This window comes from Pygoscelis adeliae, unplaced genomic scaffold, assembly GCF_000699105.1.
Source record: "Pygoscelis adeliae isolate BGI_AS28 unplaced genomic scaffold, ASM69910v1 Scaffold298, whole genome shotgun sequence".
Lineage (NCBI taxonomy): Eukaryota > Metazoa > Chordata > Aves > Sphenisciformes > Spheniscidae > Pygoscelis > Pygoscelis adeliae.
In genome coordinates, this window is record NW_008825303.1 from 2,485,210 (window position 1) to 2,492,907 (window position 7,698).

A 7,698-nucleotide genomic window follows, 5' to 3' on the forward strand; every position below is an offset into this window, starting at 1 on the left:
GGGGCTGTTACTGGGAGACGATGTTAATGACTACCCTCTCTGGAAGAGGAAGAGAGGGATGCAAGCTGTGCCATACTATTTGCCTTCAGAGCCAGAGAACACGATCTAGAATATTTTATTTAGTGGTACAAAGACAGCCATAGTGATTAGGAAAATGTAAGGCTAGTAAACATCTAACTTCATAGAAATATGTGAATTCTATTCCAGAATATCCTGCACCATATCCAAATGCCTAATTGTAGACAATACGATTTGAAATGAAAGGAAAAGCAAGAAAACTTCACAGTGGAATTTTAAGGAGTCTATTCTCACACCAGAAACTTGCTTTGAAAATATCCAAACACAGAACAGGGAATATTTCAATGGTAAAAATGCGTCATCTTAGGCAGCAAAAATTCATTTTTGTCAGGATTGATTTAGTTCCTTCATTTTGGGATAATTCTCCAAAATCCCACTTTGTTCCGATGATTCCTTGAAGAAAGCTGCTAGGTATCTTCCATGGGCTTGCAACTAGCTTTCCAGAAATATCATGAAGAAAAAAAACAGGATTAAAGATTCTGTTGCAAGAAATCTCATTGGTTTTTCTTCTTCTTCTGGTCATCTAAAATGTTTTACATGCTGTGTTATGGGAAAGAATCTAATTAGATGACAACTAATTACCTTGCTTGAGTTGCATCCTGGGTGTTGAGCAGCTAGGTAACAGGCTAGTCTCATAGAAGGAAAATGGGTGTTAATTCTCTAAAACTTGTACTTTCAGCGAATAAACAGAAACCTTCAAATACACATCTCTCCTATATATATTGTGTTTAGAAAGGATTTTTCTGTTTTGTTTTTCGTATAATCTTCTGTTGTGGTTTAACCCGGCAGGCAGCTAAACACCACACAGCCATTCGCTCACTTCTCCCCTCCCCAGCGGGATGGGGGAGAGAATCAGGAAAAAAAAAAAAAGTACAATTTGTGGGTTGAGATAAAGACAGTTTAATACGACAGAAAAGGAAGGGAAAATAATAATAATTATGATGACAGAAGAATATACAAAATAAGTGATGCACAATGCAATTGCTCACCACCCGCCGACCAATGCCCAGCCAGTTCCCAAGCAGCTGTCACCCCTCCACTGGCCAACTCCCCCCAGTTTATATCCCGAGCATGACGTCCCATGGTATGGAATATCCCTTTGGCCAGTTTGGGTCAGCTGTCCTGGCTGTGCCCCCTCCCAGCTTCTCGCTGGCAGGGCAGGAGAAGCTGAAAAGTCCTTGACTAGTGTAAACACTGCTTAGCAACAACTAAAACATCAGTGTGTTATCAACATTGTTCTGGTCCTAAATCCAAAACACAGCACTGTACCAGCTACTAGGAAGGAAATTAACTCTGTCCCAGCCAAAACCAGGACAACTTCCTTAAACTAATTGATGGTTAGAAAATCATTTTGACACAATCGAGGACTCTCCGATGCTAAAATCACTCCCCTAGTAACAAAAGTGACTGCAGGGCAGTCAGGCTGTGAAGCAAGGGGAATTTATCGGGGGGGACTGGTGAAGAGTTGCTTTTGGGACTGTGCATTGTTTGACTGTAATAGAAAACTCACATGATTGTGCTAAACTGTAAGTTTCCTGCAATTGTCAGCTACAAACAGTCCTGTCATTTTAACAATAGGCTTATGAACGTCACGCTGTAAGAAATAGTTCTACATGGAATTTGCCTTTGTAGTTCTGGTACAACATTTCTAGGTGCTCTTCAAGTTTCAAGTAATAAATCCTAACAAATGAGGCTAGCAACTTATGTAGAGTTCAGTAAGGGACGATCTTCACCTTCAAATGATTTTTACATGCTGCAGTTTACATGATACTATGGTCCTTTTCTTTTATGCCTATATCTACCTGCATGCAACTTGCACAAGACTGCACTAGACTCAGACTGCATCTTTGCAGTGAGATGGCCTGCTTTTTCCAGCTACAGGTTAAGATTTCTGGGTGTTGACAGGCTCACAAAGCTATGAAGGAAATTAAGAGGCAAATAAAGCTCACGTACTGTTCGCGTCCTTTGCTCTACAATTATGATTGGTACCTTTCAGGAATTAGTGACTGATACTTAGAGTTGAAGACACTGTCACTACAAACTTGCACTGTCACAAGATCCCAAACAGAAATATTACAGAGGCCGAAACAAAACAATGTTGTTACTAAGGTCAGTAACCAACACAACCACAACGCACAGATCAGCCTCAGTGTGGGTGAAGTGTGTGACACCCCTTCATGTTTGGGACAGGATGTTTCAGGTTTAATTCACAATGCCGCTATGGCAACATGAAATTGCCCATAGCTGTGTACTCCCCCATTTCTTTACTTGTAAGGCAAGAATGTCTGTTTCGCCATAAAACTTGTATTTATTCAAAACAAATGGAGGAGTATACTAATTCTGGATGCTCCTTGCTGTTCATCCCAATTAGTTTAAGCAGGTTGTTGATCCATGTAACAAAACAACTCTGTGTGATTGGCCTTTTTTAAAAAAAAAAAAAAATCGTGTAACTGGTAACAAACATCTTGGTGTAAAACAATGCTTTTTGGTACAAGCATGATGTTAAACTGGTAGTCCTATTGTTATTCCAGACTTCCAGCACTCAAACAAAAAAAAGCCCTCACCCCACAACAACCACCAGCAAAACATCTAATAACCTTTACGATTTCTATTTCAAAGGCTTTGTTACATTTATTTACAAAAACGGCACCACTTCTGATTTTTTCTTTCATTATTTCAAATCAGTCCTCTTAAAGCCTATCAGTTTTTCAACTTGCTACTAATGCAGCCCTCTGTCTGCTACGTTCCTGAATGGCTGTTAACTGCATTTACTGTGATTATATACAGCTTTCACATACAATACATTCATACACCTTTTTTACATACCCCCCCACGCCCCCCCCAGTTTCTCATAAAATTAAAGATTTAATTTTGGCCTCTAAAACATTTTAGCTAAGATAAAAACATAATCAACTCCACAGTTACTCTTAAATGAGAGTAGGTTTCAGGGTTTAAGCAAAATTTGAAATCCAAACACATCTTCAAACATTACTGTGGCTAAGCCTCCATTTAAGTCTTAGTAAACAAATGAGTCTCAATGCACACCTTAAAGATCAACAAATTTACACTAGCTTGGGCCAAGGTGAAGATGCTGAGGGCAGATTCCATAATGAAAAGCCCCAGGCACGCAACATCTTTTTAAACTCACCTACACTTTTTATACTAATTCATTTCTAATGAAGGAATTCAGATTAGAAAAAAGACAACTTTTACCCCTAGCTGTGTCTCTCCATACTTGCAGCACTGAAGAGAATTTATCGATAGTCAAAACCAACGAGACTACCTCATGTACATTCATCAGGTGAAGCAGTTTATCCCACTAAACACTTTGCTATCCACAAGCATAACCAGCTGCATGTATTAACATTTCACGAAATTCCCAGCAGCCATCTCTCTGTGAAAATGTTTTCTCTCATTGACCATGCCACAGCAACAGGAATTTCATTTTGCTTTTCTGAACAATGCATTCTGCTTTCTAGGGAATTTTCCGCAACAATATAGAGAAAAACACAGATTAGTTTGTGCAAAGCTTCTAGAGTCTGAGTGCCAATAACAAAAGCATCTTAGATTTGCCTGTAACTACCAGTTTGTACTAATTAAGGAAGAGAATCGTAAGGGGAAAAAAAAGTAGCTGTGAATGCACATCTGGAGAAAGAGGCCGCTGTTTCGGAGCAACTGGAGAGAGGTAGAACATTCTGTCAGGTCAAAACAACAGCTGGTCTGAAGACAGGCACATCTAGAAACAATTTTGCTGCTTCTTTCTGAGGAAAAGATTGTTTTAGACTCAAATAAAGTAGCTTGCATTTTCACCTTTACCTGTAGGTATTCACATTTATCCCATAACTGCAAATATTCATATATTCATATACTTAACTGCATACATATGTTCATATATATGCAGTTAAATTTTCTACAGGCCCAAACCACTTAAGAGATGACCAGCCTTTAACCAATCAAAACTGCACTTTGAAAACAGGTCTTACTCCTTCTGTATTACTAGCAATTAAAATTAATTACTACATATTTTTGCACATTTTAATTAAAACTTGCCTCAGAAAAATCCTCTAAAGTTGCTAGTCACTCACTATACACTGCCCTAAAATAGCTCAAAACAAATGCCATCATTTATATTTTCTTGCGGATACAGATCTTTTACTTTCCATCACAGGCAAAAAGATTTTCCTAAGAGCTTGTTTCTGTACAAAACATCCTTTTCAGGTATTAATTATGGGGAAGAAGTTCCAGTACTATTAAAGGTCCATTACATGAAACTGTTACACTTTAAATAGCCTTTTAAAAGTATATTTTAAGTAAGACTAAAAATCATAGGTTAAAAATATTATTTAAAGGGTGTTTTCCTAACAGCTTTGTAGAAATCGTGATACCTGTTCAGGTTTGGATGCTGAAAGAATCCAGCTCAACACCAAGGGAAGTCTGTTGTGATTCTGATTTCACCTTCCGGAGGGACTACTGAAGCTCTTTATGCAAATGTAGCGTGACTGAAAACAGACCCAAGTTTCAAGCCCTCAGATTCCCGATTTTTTTTTCAGGTGTCTGTAATGGAAGTTATTCTTGGACCTTCTTTACAAAAATCAAGGGTGCTGCAAGAAACTGCTGCTGCAATTCAGCAGATTGTACTCTTACCTGTGTCTCCAGGACGCTGCTTCCAACAACAGCTTCACAGTTTAGAAGGCATGATTAACGAGAAATGGCCAGATAAAAGACAGAAATGCAAACAAGGAGATTCTAGGAGTATTCCTACTATATTATTTCTTCTATATAGCAGAGATTAAAAGATAAATGCATAATTCCTGTAGCATATAAAGATGCTGTATGCTCCCAAGGCCAGGTGGGAGGCAGCGTTTTGACTCTTGCGCTAACAGTGGGAATACCTATTTCAGAACCGAAGGCAGAGTCCTCTGGTGGTTAAATGAAACAGGCAGTAGGATCTAATTATTCCCTACCCCAAGTCCACTCCTGCCTACTCGCAGAGAACAGAAATTCTCCACCTGTTTTCCTGCTTACACCTACACGCAAATTTGATACTGTGCAAGTAAAAAGTGACAAGGTGATTCATAATATTACATGCGGCAGGAAGGAAAGGAAGGGAAACAATAGTAAAATAGACCAGCTGTTCATCTGAGAAACGGCTTAGCAACTGCCGGTTAGGAACAAGCAGACTCAAGGAGGTAAGGTGTGTAGCAAAAGAAACAGAATTGAGGATGTAAACACTTGATCACAAGGTTGGTTGAGTAAAGGAACCACCACTATAATTGCTGAGAAATATGTCTGCATGTCTAAAGGCTGTATTACATTTATGACTAATTATGACAAATTAGATGAGTAAAATCAGCTGCTGAGGATTCCAACTCTGTTCCATAAGTACAGTATTGATCAATAGAAAAGAAAATGTTTTGCTTCAGACAGCTAGAGAAGTATTGTGTTCCCCTCAGGTATCAGGATGACTGCAGTTCTCAGACTAGAGCGATGCAGGAGATGCAGGTGATGATGCAAAGAATACTGATGGACTGATACCTCTCCTGTTTTTCTAATCCAAAACACCATCCCTTACTACTTTTCCCACTAATTCTTTGAATAAATAAGGAGTTTAGTTGTACCAACTGGAACCAAAGATGGAGAAAACAAATACTTGATATTAAAGTAAATATAACCTGATAGCTCCCTCTAAGTAAAATGAAAGGAAACAAAGCAGAAGGCTCAATCCTCTTAAGCAAAGATCCATACCAGCGAGGTTTTTGACTGTTATTACTAGTAACAACTGTTACCAGTAAGAAACCATCCACGAGTCTGAGTTCATATTATATTTACCAGTATCTACATATACCTACATGAGGGTTTCTACTCACAGAAATTATATACTGTCTCTTTACAACATACTATAAATTGATCTCGGAACTTCAATTCTCAGTGAAATTTATTATGTGCTTTGAAAGACTCTCATCTGCTGAAGCACTCAGCTACTGCAAAGCTATTAACAGATTTATCATGTCTTCTTAAGCAGGAATATTATCTTCAGGACTATAGGATTAGAGCTACTTTATCTTTAAGGTGAAGACCATTACTAGAATAAACTTTTTTTCCCCTTAAAAAAAAGGATATACAGTTCTCAGCCTACAAATTTACAGAGTTACATACTATAGTTATTTTAAAAACTAATTTCTGTTTACTTGTCAATATAATTTCACAATTGCAAAACACGGATTTACATGTTCAGCTACTGATAATTACGCTTAGAGAAAATAATAGTTACCAACACTGATTTCTTTCTTGTGGTTTTGAACTATTCCTTTCATTAATATGTTGGGTTTTTTTCCTGTAGATTAGCTCCCCCTCCTTTAGTAAGTCTAGATGCTTAATATAAGCAGGAGCACACAAAGAACAGGTTGTAGTAATTCAATCTTCTAATAGCATTTACCTGAAATACAGTAAAAAGTTCACTATGTCAGGAGACATTAAACCATGAGAATTTTTCATTCAAAACCCACATTGCTTTTTTTTTCCTTTTCTTTTTCTCCATTTTCCACTGTTAGACAATGCAACGGGTTCTTTTCTTTAGTCATCTTAACTTTTTACCTGTATTGCAGTTGACAGAGTGCTGCAGCCTTTGGGTTATCATAACCACAGGAGATGTTCTTGTTTTCTAAAACTGCTTCCAGGAATAAAGAACTCTTTCCTGGAATAAAAACAGCTTGTAAGCATTTCTACTCATCTCAAGTTTGAACAGTTTTTCTGTATTTTTCACTTATGATTTTCAGCATTAATTTGTCATCTTCTACAGAAACACGCCTTTACTCAGCTCCCACACCAGTACCAGTTACCTCCTTCCACCTGAGCAGTAAATAATTAATTGGAGGCCTTCGGTTGCCTGGAGAAAGATGGAAACTAACCCAGCTAACTAACCCAGCTTCCTAGCCCGCTCTCAGCAGGCCGGCTTGAGGAAAGGGCGAGTCACAAACAAACAGAGAGCAGGGGCACTCTACGAGCTCAATTCATTTTAAAACGCCCCAAATACTGAGGAACAAGGCGTCAGAAGTCCAGCAGACCAACTTACAACAACAACTTCTAACACGCAGCCAGTACCTGCTGCCCAGGAACGGGTAAGTTTGGACAAGGGCGTCCGTCGGCCTCTCCCGAGGCCAGACGTGAATCAATGGATTTTACAGGAAAGACGGGAGGGAAAACTGCCGCTAATTAGAAGGCTGCTGTAAAATCACGCTTTAGCGACCGAAACCTGTGATACCTGACGGAGAGAGCACCGCCCCTTGGAGAGCCTCCCCCTTCAGGAGGAAGGTGAGGAGGGACCTCGCCTCGGCCTTCACCGCGCAGCGCCTCCCCTCTCCGCGCCACCACCCACACGCTCCTGAAGTGGCGGGCAGAGAAGAGCTCCTCCCCCTGCACGTACCGGCGGTGACGTCACGCGCGGCAATTCTAGACCGTTCCAGGGCCGTGACGTAGGGCGGCGTCATTCCAGAAGATTCGGCCGGTGCCCATATAAAACCCGCGGAAGAGGCGGGGCAACGGTGATCGGCGAGCGGGCGGCAGGAGCGGGGCGGCTGCGGCGGTGAGCGCGGCCCAGTGGGCCTCTGCGGGGTGGCGGGC